This window comes from Nothoprocta perdicaria, unplaced genomic scaffold, assembly GCF_003342845.1.
Source record: "Nothoprocta perdicaria isolate Ctin4 unplaced genomic scaffold, notPer1 scaffold_73, whole genome shotgun sequence".
NCBI classification, from domain to species: Eukaryota; Metazoa; Chordata; class Aves; order Tinamiformes; family Tinamidae; genus Nothoprocta; species Nothoprocta perdicaria.
This window is the reverse complement of record NW_020456010.1, coordinates 3,268,281-3,279,570: the sequence shown is the minus strand read 5'-3', so window position 1 is coordinate 3,279,570 and position 11,290 is coordinate 3,268,281. Positions and strand designations below refer to the sequence as shown.

General features: G+C 54.7%; 1 long non-coding RNA gene across 1 annotated transcript; it reads right to left on the bottom strand.

Moving 5' to 3' along the window:
• Nucleotides 1–6,095: 6,095 nt before the first annotated feature.
• On the bottom strand, nt 6,096–6,873 carry LOC112957512. The gene is made up of 2 exons (XR_003251232.1): nt 6,839–6,873; nt 6,096–6,230 (listed from the first exon to the last, which is right to left on the bottom strand). It is a non-coding gene; the product is annotated as an uncharacterized LOC112957512 (long non-coding RNA).
• Nucleotides 6,874–11,290: the final 4,417 nt, after the last annotated feature.

Sequence of the window (11,290 nt, the reverse complement as noted above, 5' to 3'; positions counted from 1 at the left end):
TACATACATATATAAGTATATATGTATATACAGTAAATTGTAACATATGCACACAAAACTGTGCAGGGAGTGACTGTGACCAGGAAGTTGGTTCTGAAGCAGGCAGGATCTTGCCCTTGTGTCTGATATTAACAGAAGGATGAGAGCACAAGGAATGGAGCGAGCCTGCAGAGTCTAGCAGTGCTCCCAATTATCTGCCACCGACAGCTTCTATAGCTGCAGCAAGGATGCAGATAGGTGCCTCAGACTGTGGTTCAGTAAAACCTCCTTCTAGCCAGGGAGGTTAAAACAGGGCTGATTGTGAAGGGCACTGTGCATTGAGGTGTCTTGGTGTTGGTCCATACTGCCAAGAGGCAGCACAGGCCATTTCATCATTTCTAGGAGTGCAGGTTGGTGCTCATCACAGACTGCCTGTCGGCCTGTTTCCTTCCCTTGTGGTAGAGCAGCTCAGTGCTTTTCCAGAGCTTCTCTGCTCCTGCATCCACCATCTCCTTGCCTTTCCCCTTGCTAGCATTAAAGAGCCCTTAGTGCTGGAATACAGAGCACTTGCTGTCCTCTTCACAAGAGCACCGGCACTGTGGGAAGAGGCGGGAGCCGCCGTGTCAGCGACCTCTTTCCATTTCTGGACACGGAGGTGCTTGTAACATCTCTGCTGGGAACCTGTGCAAAGGGGAGAGAATGGGAACACTCAGATAAGCACTTAGGGAATCTTGTGACAGGGCTGTGGGGCTGTTGAAGATGGGGCTCAAATAGCAAGACAGGGCTGAGAGGAACATTTCATGACATTGTTCAAAAGCACTGTTAGTGCCCAGTGTTAAATGGCTGTTGGGTTTCACTCTAGTCAGTGGTACTGGATGCAGGCAGGGGAAGGGATGCTCTATGTTATTAAGAAAGTGCTTTTTTCCCAAAGTGCTTCTGTGTACATTCATATTGCTATATTAATAGCTGCTACTGAGATTATGTCTCCTTTCAATATTGCAGAGTAGGCGTGAGGAGGAGGAGACAAATGTTGGGTTGAGCTGCTCCTGTATCATGCTCCAAAAGCAGATCCTGAGCTTGCCAGCAAGCAGCCTTACAGAATTAACCCCCTTTGGCCTGTTTCTTAGCTTAAAAGTCACTGACGCCCTTGTAAACTTCTTTCCAGCCCCTCAATGTGAAAAGGTCCATGTACTGACCTTCACAGCGATGCCTTTACTGATGGAAAAGGTGTAAGTCAAGCCCTCAGTGTTACTCTGGACGGCCACGGGCTGCTTCACCTGAGGCAACTGAACGAGCGGCAGAGGCCTTTGGGGCCTCTCGAAGGAGGCTYGTCTCTGCTGCAGGAGCTCCTGGACTCGCAGCACTGCGGGAGGAGATGCCTTGAATGGGTGGGCAATGCACCCATTCATGCAGACCCGTCTGCTCGCTTCCCCTTGTCCCTCGTGAGCACAGCGGTTCTCTCCTCCTCATGTGGCCCACAGGGAAAGGGGGCCATTCGGAGGTGCTTCCCACCCTGGGAGTGACAGACTCAGCCCTACAGGGAGAAATAAGGCCCCTACCTGCTCTCACTTGCCCTAAGCAGAGGCATTCAGGAAAGGCTGAAGGATCCTGCAGACAATTCCAGGCAATTTGAGGAGCCAAAAGTATTGATTACATGACAGCTGTAACTGAAGATAGGCCCACCACCACCTTCACCACATGCATGCCACCTAGCAGGGGTTATAGGGCTCCTGCAGCAGAGCAGGGGCCTCCGTATGCCATTCCTACCAGGTGGTCTGTGGGCGCTCTYAGGTGACCTCTGGAGCCAGGCTTTCCGGAAAGCAGCCCAGTAGGGCAGGAGGCTGCTGAGGACCGAGTCCCACAGCTCATCAAAGAGCCCTGGAGGCGGCAAAGGCACATCCCTGAGCAGAGAGCGCTCCACTGCACGCACGGCCCTCTCCAGCTTCTTCGCACCTACGGCCACCTGAAGAATCAGCCAAAAGATGTGATCAGGCTGGGAGAGTCACTGCCACCMCAAGATGCCACGGGCATGAGGCTGGCCCTGAGCAACCCAGCTTTCTCCAGGCCAAACTGGCGTCCAGTGCTGCATTAGCAGCTCCTTGGATTTCCTAAAGGTGGATATGCAACAGCTCAAAAATCTACCCTGGACTAAGTCAACAAGCAGGGGAGTCTGCTTGCTGCTGTTCACAGCCTGCAGTGTCTCTGCAGAGACAGCCTGCAGAAGAGAGCGAAACCGTTCTCTTCCCCTGTCCTACTAACTGCTGCCCTCAGAGAGCAAAGCAAGACCTTTTCTGTACATCTCTTCTACCCTTAGCTTGACCATTAAAGGTATGTCCAGCAAGCCCCATGCCATATCACCCCCACTGCCCTTGCTCAAGGCACACCTGCAGCTTGGACTCCAGGCGGGACAGGAGGAAGCAGTCCCGGATCACCTGAACCTTCCTTCGCAGGAAGGCCCTGTTGGAACCACCATGGTGCGCATTCTTGAACTTCTGCACCTCTAACTGGAACCGCAGGCCGTCCTCCAGCATGGCAGGTCCATGCATCTGCAGGTGGTTGAGGAAATGGAGCATCTCCGGGGTTGGCCAGCCCTTGGCAGCAGCCTGAAGGGAGTGTCTGAGAGTGTCTTTGTCATCTGAGTTGGGCCGGGCCACAGCAGCTTCCCTCTTCTTGAGGTGTTTGAAGGCCACTTTGGAAGCCACTGTGTGCAGAAGGGGCTCAAGGCTGGACCAGCTGTCTCCCTGGATCTGGGCGGGCTGCACACCATGCCTGCTCAACCCCTTGCTCACCTCAGCCCAGAATTGCTCAAAAGCTGGAGCAATGTGTGAAAACAAGGCCGCTTGGATTTCTTCTAGGCTTGAGTTGCTCACCGCTCCCTGAGTGATCTCTGCTTTCAGCATCTTCTTCAGCTCTACAGGGAGCAGAAGACTGCCTGTCTCCATCCCTTGCTGCCTCCAAAGATCCAGGAGTGCCTGTGCGCAGCTGAGTCGCTTTCCCTCTTCCAAGGCTGTAAGGCAGGACTGCAGCATCTGCAGCAACCCCAGGGCTCTCTGCACACAAGAAAGCTGCATCTTTTCCACTGCCTTCCTATAAACCTTAAAAACTGCTTTATTAGCGAGCAGAGCTGCAGTCTGCTGCCATGGCACTGCATCTTTTCCTCCCCTGGTCAGGGCAGTGCTGGGGGGACTTTCCTGTTTGCAGCCCTTTTTTTTTCTCCTTCTTTGATGTTCCTGCTCTTCCTGGGGATGAAATTCAGTATTTCCTTTGCTCTTTCTCAGCCTGAAAGTATTTAAGTGGATCAGCAATGAGGTCACATCATAACTAAGACATGATCTTATTTGATCTCATGAGATCAGTAGCACTAATACTGCTGTGTAATTGAAGAAAAAAAAATGTATCTCAGCCTACCAAACAGTAGCTTTGTAAAGAYATCTGCTTTACTCATATGACCCCAAGTTGGTAATATGGGTTGCTGCACTTACAGAAATGCTGTTTTTTAAGACCTGGCCATGCCAGTCTGTTACTGATTCTAGGAGACAGCATTTCATGCTCTCTCCTGGCCAAATCCCAGCCCAGGGAGTTGCATCTCACCTTCCCCTTTTCCTGCTACAGAAGTAGAACACATTTATGTCCCATGCYACAGACACAGTAGCTGCCTCATTTCTTGCCTGAAACCCTCTGTTTTTCAGTGACAGGTGAATTGGCAACAAGACACAAGTTTTAAATACAGTTCTSTGGCAAAAGTAGTGGTCGGCCTTCTCTTTCATTCATCCAGAATCTAAAAAGCAAGCAGTACCCTGGCCACACTTTTACAAGTCCCAACAGTAAAGACTGTGCACTCGCAGAAGYGCCAGTGGAAAACAGGAACCGAATTAGGAGATGATGGTTTTTTTTGCTGTAAGCAGGTGCTGTCAAGTTGGCAGCAACTCTATGAGTCCAGATGGACCCTGGAGGTCCTTTAAGGTTATGTGCAATGCAGGGCTTGCCAGTCTGAATCCCAAACAGCTACTAACTAAAGGCTAAAGGGGAAAGTACGTACTTGTGCCTTTTCTCCTTCTTTGCTCTAGGAGCTTTGCTCCTGGTAACCTGGGCTTCAAAGTGAGAGATGGGCACACAGCATCTGCAAGAAAAGGTCCATGAGCAAGCGGAGCATGTGTGTCACCAAGAGCCTTCTCCCAAGCATGCCCGCCAATCAGAATTGCTTTCCTGGTGCAATATAAAGAGAGGAGCTGACTGAAAGCCAGCAAAATCATCCCTTCCCTCGGGGCGCTGTGGCCAGCTGACAGCACAGAGCCAGTGCCAGTTCTAAGGGAGTTCCTTGCCCTGCCAAAATAAGCCTTTCCCAGCTGCAAGCGCTGTACAGATGGGCCGAGAGCTCAGGCTCTGCAGGAGCTCTGCRAGCAACCCCTGGGCAAATCCCAGCTCTATCTGAATGCGCCCCTGCCACCCAGTGTGGGGCCTGCTGCCCTGGGGACCCGTGGTGCCGCACCCCCCATTCCTAAGCACTTACTCCAGGAAGGTGGTGATCTCATAGCAGCAGTAGCGGAGCCAAGGCGCTCGGAGGGTGGCAAACGCCCGCTGTGCCACAGGCTCGAAGAGCACAGGGCCCAGCTGGCCTCGCCGGGAGCTGAGCACCTCCTGGAGGTGCCGCACATAGGGCAGCAAGTCAGAGCCGAGCCCTGCCGGGAGGGGAAAGCAGCTTGGGCTCTGGCTCTGGCAGCTCTCTGCGGGCAGAAAGGTCAGGAGGGGCGCAGGGAAGCTATTCCTGTCCACAGGGACTAGCACTCTTCCAGAGCACGTCAGAAACTGCCTTCCCCACATGATTTTAAAAGACAGTCCCACGGACACTAACTAACATAAGCACACACAACCCAGTATACCCAGTAGCTAAAGATTTCCACTTGCCATATACCAACATGCCGTAATCCTCCCTCATTCCCCCTGCAGCCCTTGCAGGAAGAGCGAGGAGGGTTTGGTCAGTGCTGSATGCAGCCGCGGGGCCTCACCAGCACTGCACGGAGCGCCAGGCGCCAGGTACGTGAGGAGGATGTGCCAGGCCGCTCGGTGCCACTGCGTCTCGTCTGCCTGCTGCTGCCACGCCAGCCGCTGCTGCTCCAGCTCCTGCCACAGCAGCAGGCTCCGGGCTGCCTGAGCATCAGCACACCTGGTTGCAGGGAGAGGCAGCAAAGCGGTGAAGTGACTGCCCCGGCCTGGCTCCTCAGGAGCAGCTGGTAGAGGCAGAGCCTCCCTGATCATTCAAGGGCTTCACAGAGAGAAACGGCACAACTGAGGTTGCCCCAGGGAGCTCTGGCTGTCACAACCAGAGGAGCACAGCAGCAAAAGCCAAGTGCAGCCATCCCCTGGGCTGCTGAGGGGAGCTAGGAGGACTCAGTGGTGAAAGGCAGCCTCACCTGGTCAGGTAGTAAAGGAAGCCACCACCATCCCTCAGGTCACACTGCAGTGCATGGAGGATGCGAGGGGCCAGGAGTGTCTTGGGAATGTGCCACGGGAAGCCCGGCTGCCAGCCTGGCTCCGCAGAGCCTCTCCCGCTGTGTGCAGAGCGCAGGACCTGCGTCAAACACAGCACAGCTTGACTGTGATGGCATCTTGCCTTCGGTCAGAGATGCACCTGGGAAAGCAGGAGAGCTCTGCCGAAAGGCATGGCCAGCGACCAAGCTTACTGAGAGGGGAAATAACCAGTGACAAAACCCAGCAACCATTAACAGTTGTCCTCAGACCAGGCCAAGGTGCCACAAATGGCAGAGGGAGAGTAAAAGTCATATTTTCGACTCTTCTCTCTCATACTCTTGTGCTTCTCCACCTGCTCCCAAGCCCTTCCAGTCCCTGCAGATTCTTTGGTGTGGATCTGTTTGCATCTCCCCCCTATTATCTGACTGCAGATCCACGAATCATGAGCTGAACAGTAAGGCCCAGACTAGCAAAGCACTGAGGGAACCAGAGATTATATTGATACTGTTTTAACTGGATCCTTGCTCCGAATGTGGCTTCCGCCTTGCTGGGGAGAATTCTCTCACCACTGCACTCTGCAGAGCTGGTAGCATTGGATTTGTCCACAGTGGGATTAGCACACCTGCCCAGCAAGGATACCTACGCAGAGCCAGTCCATGCTTCTGTCCACACCACTCCCACACTGGTCTTCCACAGGGGGAAGAAGCTCAAAGATCTGCAGTGATGGCAGGAAGACGGTGGGCAGGGAAGTCTTGGGCTTGTCAATTCGCTGGGATGCAAGCCTAAAACAGAGGTAARCTAAACTAAGGAGAACATCTGACTTTTTCAAACTTCTTTTTTCTTTATCATCAAAGGGGAAAACTGGGCCAGAGGGAAAAGATGGGACTGCATGATTCATGCAGTGAGTCAGCGGCAGAGGGAGGAAGCCAAGGCATGTCCTTCTGGGGTAGGTGGCTCTCCCTCACTTGCTCTCCTGCTGCCTGTACCCCTCTTCTGTCACCCAGGAGAAAGCTGCTGAGCCCTGGGCCAAGGCAGGTCTGAGTCACTCCTTCCTTGCCCATGGCCTCTGGGATTGGTGAGGSCGTGAGTGGTGCTGGAGCAGTACAGAAACAAGGGGTAATGGGTGTAAGTTGAAACACAGGAAGTTCCATGTCCATGTGAGGAAGAACTTCTTCACTGTGAGGGTGACAGAGCCCTGGAACAGGCTGCCCAGGGTGGTTGTGGAGTCTCCTTCTCTGGAGATCTTCCAAACCTGCCTGGATGCCACCTTGTGCCCCGTGTTTCGGAGCAGGGGTGTTGAACTAGATGATCTCTAGAGGTCCGTTCCAACCTCAACCATTCTGTGATTCATTCTGTGAGAAACCATGCTGAGAAGATACGGGGCACCAACCTGAGGCGAGCAGCTCGCCAGCAGTGGATGAGAAACCTGGGAACCCAGTAGGAGCGCAGGCGCCTCAGGGCATCGTACTGGGTCCTGCTGAGGATGGCAAACGTGGCCGCTGCTCCGCACTGACCCTGGTCCAGCTGCTTGCACCGGGAAGAAGAACGGGGAGCTGTGTCACCCACGGGCTTCAGGAGAGCCCGTCATGACCTTGGCCACGACTCCAGGCCAGTCACAGCGCCAGCAGCCTGGACACTGTGCAGGCCCTGGGCACCACAGCAACACGAGCTAGGGCTGCTTTCAGGGAAGGCCGCCCCACATGAGGGGGACGCTTCAGGCCCTACTCCCTCAGTGCCTCGTGTGGCTGTGGGGCACCTTGCAGAGCTGCAGCCATCCATGAGGAGGGGCAGGAAAGCCAGCTGGGCATCCCTACTCACCGGGGAGATTGCAAACAGGTTCAGCACATATTTCTGCTGAATATGCCTGAGGGGAAAGAAAAAAACAGCCTCAGTTTGGGGGAGATGGCACAGGGGTGGCCAAGCACGCAGAGTGCAGCCTCAAGTGTCCATGGAGGAATGGCGTTGTCCTTCCAGACACCCACGCTTACCGCAGGAGGTCCGTGCGGAAAAGCCGAGCCTCCCCATCAGTGGCGTTGGCCTCTAGGCACTGGGTGCTTTCCTTGAAATCCTCACAGTCCAGCCAGAGGTGAAGGAGCCGAAGCCCCAAGGTGCCACGGAGAAACTTCTGGAAGGCGACCATGCCTGCCCTCTGCAGCACAGGGGACTGGTGAGGGGACTCCAGGCCTCCCCCAGGGGATCCCCAAGCAGTCTGGCTGGCCCTGAGGGGCTTAGGGGAGCAGCAAGGAGTTACTGCCACAGGGTGACCAGGGGCAGCCCCTCTATGCTGCCGTCACTGCGGCAGTTGGGCAGCTTGGCTGGGCTGCCCTGGCCCTTGGCCCAGGGAGCTCTGCTCCTTCCTATTTGCAGGTCCCTGAGCACAGGTGCCTTTGGGGAAGCCCTTGGCTTCAAGGGTGTCTTTGGGAATCTCTGTGACTCTGTGACTTACCCCTGTCACACRTAAGTGCCTCTACCACCCTTGCAATGCTACACCACCTCCACCTTCTCCATCTCTGTCACATCRGTCTGGCAGAGCCCTGGGGACTCCACTGAGGTTGTCTCTAGGGTTCAGGCTGACAGTGCCCTGCTGCCTCAGCACCACGTGCCTCACCGTGCCCAGAATGTCCTCCTTGAGGCGCTGCAGAGCAGAGGTGGGGAGGTCCCCGAGGAGCCGGGACTTCCCTTCCTCCTCAGAGTCACTCGTCTCGGCCATATCCAGCTGCAGCCCAGTCCTGGCTCCTGAGGAGAGCTCCCTGTCACATCTGCCACGGGAAGAAAGGACACGACTAGAGGCACTACAATAGAAGGAGATTCCTCATAATGCGTGGACATGGCCTGCTTGGAACCACCACATCTCCCAGGACTTCCCACATCCCTCCCTGGTTTGCATGTCAGCCTTGCCCTTTGCCACTGCTTCCCTCCCGCCAAGACACTCTGTGCAGGATCTCAGCTGCAGCTCTGTATCATTTCCTGCCTGACCTTCCTCCCTGCCACAGTGGGAAAACTGCCCTGGAGGCTTTCAGGGGAGTCTGTACAAAAACAGCAACCAGAAATAGAAGCATAACCTCCAAATTAGGGACATACACTACATCCCAAGTGTCAGCAACACAGTCTGCTGGGAGTTTAGGTGTGTGACACCCCTTGTCCATGGTGTCACACGCACCACATACTTACAGCATGCATCACATTGATGCCAGCACCCTTGTGCATCAATGCTTCTTCACGAAAGGCAGAATTTAAAAAAAAAAATAAAAAAAGAGTGAGAGGGCAAGTTGTATTCAGTCTTGTGTTGAGATCCCCAGATCTTCAAGTTGTGAACAGTCCAGCCTCCTGCATACTCCAATGTAATGTGTTTCCCATTACTTGATACAGAAGACCCCAGAGAGGAGCCACACAATGTCCAGCTGCATCACAATGGACAGATCCAAAGTAACAGCTTTTACTAAAGCCAAAGAAGGATTAAGACATGGCACAAGACCTAAAGGGCCAAGTCCAGAGCAGGACAGATGATTGAACTACATCATTCTTTCCCATAAATGCACAGCTCTTGAATACTGGACTCATGGATTAAGATGGAGAATCCCCTTTGTCATCCCCACTGAGCTGTCCAGATGTACTGTCCCCATTGTGTGATGCCTCATAGCCCACGACCRAGTAGCTAGGTCCAGACCACCAATCCCCAGACCTCAGGAGGGAGTTTGCAGCTGCTGCCAGCTCCCAGGACCCTGGCACACAGTAGTTTTACATGAGCACTCACGTAAACGGGCTTTTCCAGCACCAGATCTCCCATCCCCAGCATGCACTGATCCCTTTAGTCCTTACCTGCCTGGGTCAGAGGCAGTGCCCCCAGCATGAGGGGCAGCGCTGCTCAGACCTCTTGTGTTGCCAGCACAGATCCATCTGACCCAGGGTCCTCCTGTTGTCATGACACCAGGACATCAGGAATGAGCCCAAATCCCGCAGAATATATCCCTACTAGCAGCTCTGAGGGCTTAACCTCCCTTGTGATTTCCTCCTGGGTGCAGGAGGCTGCAGTCCCTGGAAGAACATCTTCCTGTTATTGAAACCAGAAGTAAAACCCCACAGAGCTATTCTCTCTTCTGCAACACTTCCTTTGCCCACAGCACCCGTTATTCTGCTGATGATGACAAAATTGTTTCCCCAGACACATAACACATCTACTTCTGCGGCAGAGCACAGCAGCTGTTTGACAGAGTTCACAGAAAGAAGTCCCCCTAGATGATGCCCTTCAACAGAGAGCAGCAGAGAGGCAAGATGCACCATTGGAGTGTGGCCATGATGCCACAGTAATATGCTGATTCTTGGCAAAGCAGCTATGCAATATCCCACAGTTACAGAGGAGGCCAAAACTCTGCTTTGCATATCTTGTAGGTGATGGTCACCTCATCTCCAAGCAGGACCATGCTGCTCTGCACACCATGTCCCAGAAAGTGCCACAGGCAGCAAACTCTGAGAGGGGTCTAGCACATGCCCAGAGGATGGCATGCACCTCTGCCCACCTCTCATGGCAATCTCACCACGGAGCCATCCACTGCTGCAGCTGGAGAAGAGGGTCTGGGACTGCAGTGTGCGTGGCCATGCTGCRGAAGAAGCCTGCCCCAGGTCTACGTCAGCAAGGACCTCCAAGGAGTCAGGAGGTCTGGGCAAGGAGTCAGGAATATCTGAAAGGCAGCCTGCAAGGAGAGATCACAGGGAAAGTTTGTCAGGAGAGGAAAGTGTGTCGAGGTGGAGAGGGCAATCTTTAGAAGCCAGGCAGGCCCAGAGAGGCCTGAATCCCACCAGCAGAAGCTGGCAGCCAACATCAGAGAAGGGGCAGTGAACACAAGCTGAGCTTCTCCAGCACTGTGCCTGCTGATACCATAGGGACCACTCCCAACATGTGTCTCAGAGACATTCCCAAGACTCCTGGCATTGCTGCAGGCCCATATTTGCCATGGTTCATCAAGCCAAGCAGAAGGAAATATTCTCAGACAGRCCAGGGAATTCCCTGGTCAGCAAAACCTGCAAGGAAAGAGCCTTGTCCTGCGAGCAGCCAGGCTGAGATGGGGGGACCATGGGGGTCTGCAGAGGCACTCACCTAGGYGGGCTGGGGTGCTCTGGATCCGCCGCAGAGGCCTCAGCAGCTCACGGCTGGGGACACCCACCGGCCACCCCGCTGCCGAGGGGCGGCTGGGGAGGCTGGAGGCAGCGGTGCCATCGGACTGCCGGCTGTATCCGCGAACACTGTGCTGGCTCCCCACGGCACCTTCATCCAGCGGGCGGATCAGCAGCTTGGCCAGCTTGTATTCCAGGTACAGGGCTGTCCTGGAGCCAGAGAGGCCAGCGGGGACAGTGCCATGAGCAGCTCCAAAACAGGGACTCAGCAGTGACACCACCACCAAGGGCATCACAGGCACAAAGGTGTCACAGCACGGCAAGTGAGCAAATGCAAACCCTGAGGCTTGGGTCACGATAGTGGGGGCTGTGGGGCAGGAACGAGGGGCAGGGGCAGAGCTGGGGGGCCTGGGGCTAGATGGTGAGGGCTGTGGGGCAGGAGCAAGGGGCATGGACAGAGCTGGGAGGGGACTAGGAGGAACAGAAGCACCTCTGAGGAGAGCAGCACCTGACCCACACCACCTCACCCCAAGGCACTCAATAATAAATATGTGATCTTAGCAAATTTTGTCACATGCCTCCCCTTACAGCCCAGCTTCCAAGACYGTCCCTCAGCTGTCCAAAAGGGACAGTTTTGTCGCTGCTGCCTGAAGCCCCCATCCGTTCCTCCTACCCCGCAGGCTGCCCCAGGTCCTGGCGCGTGACCCAGAAGGGCCGTTTGTCACCCACT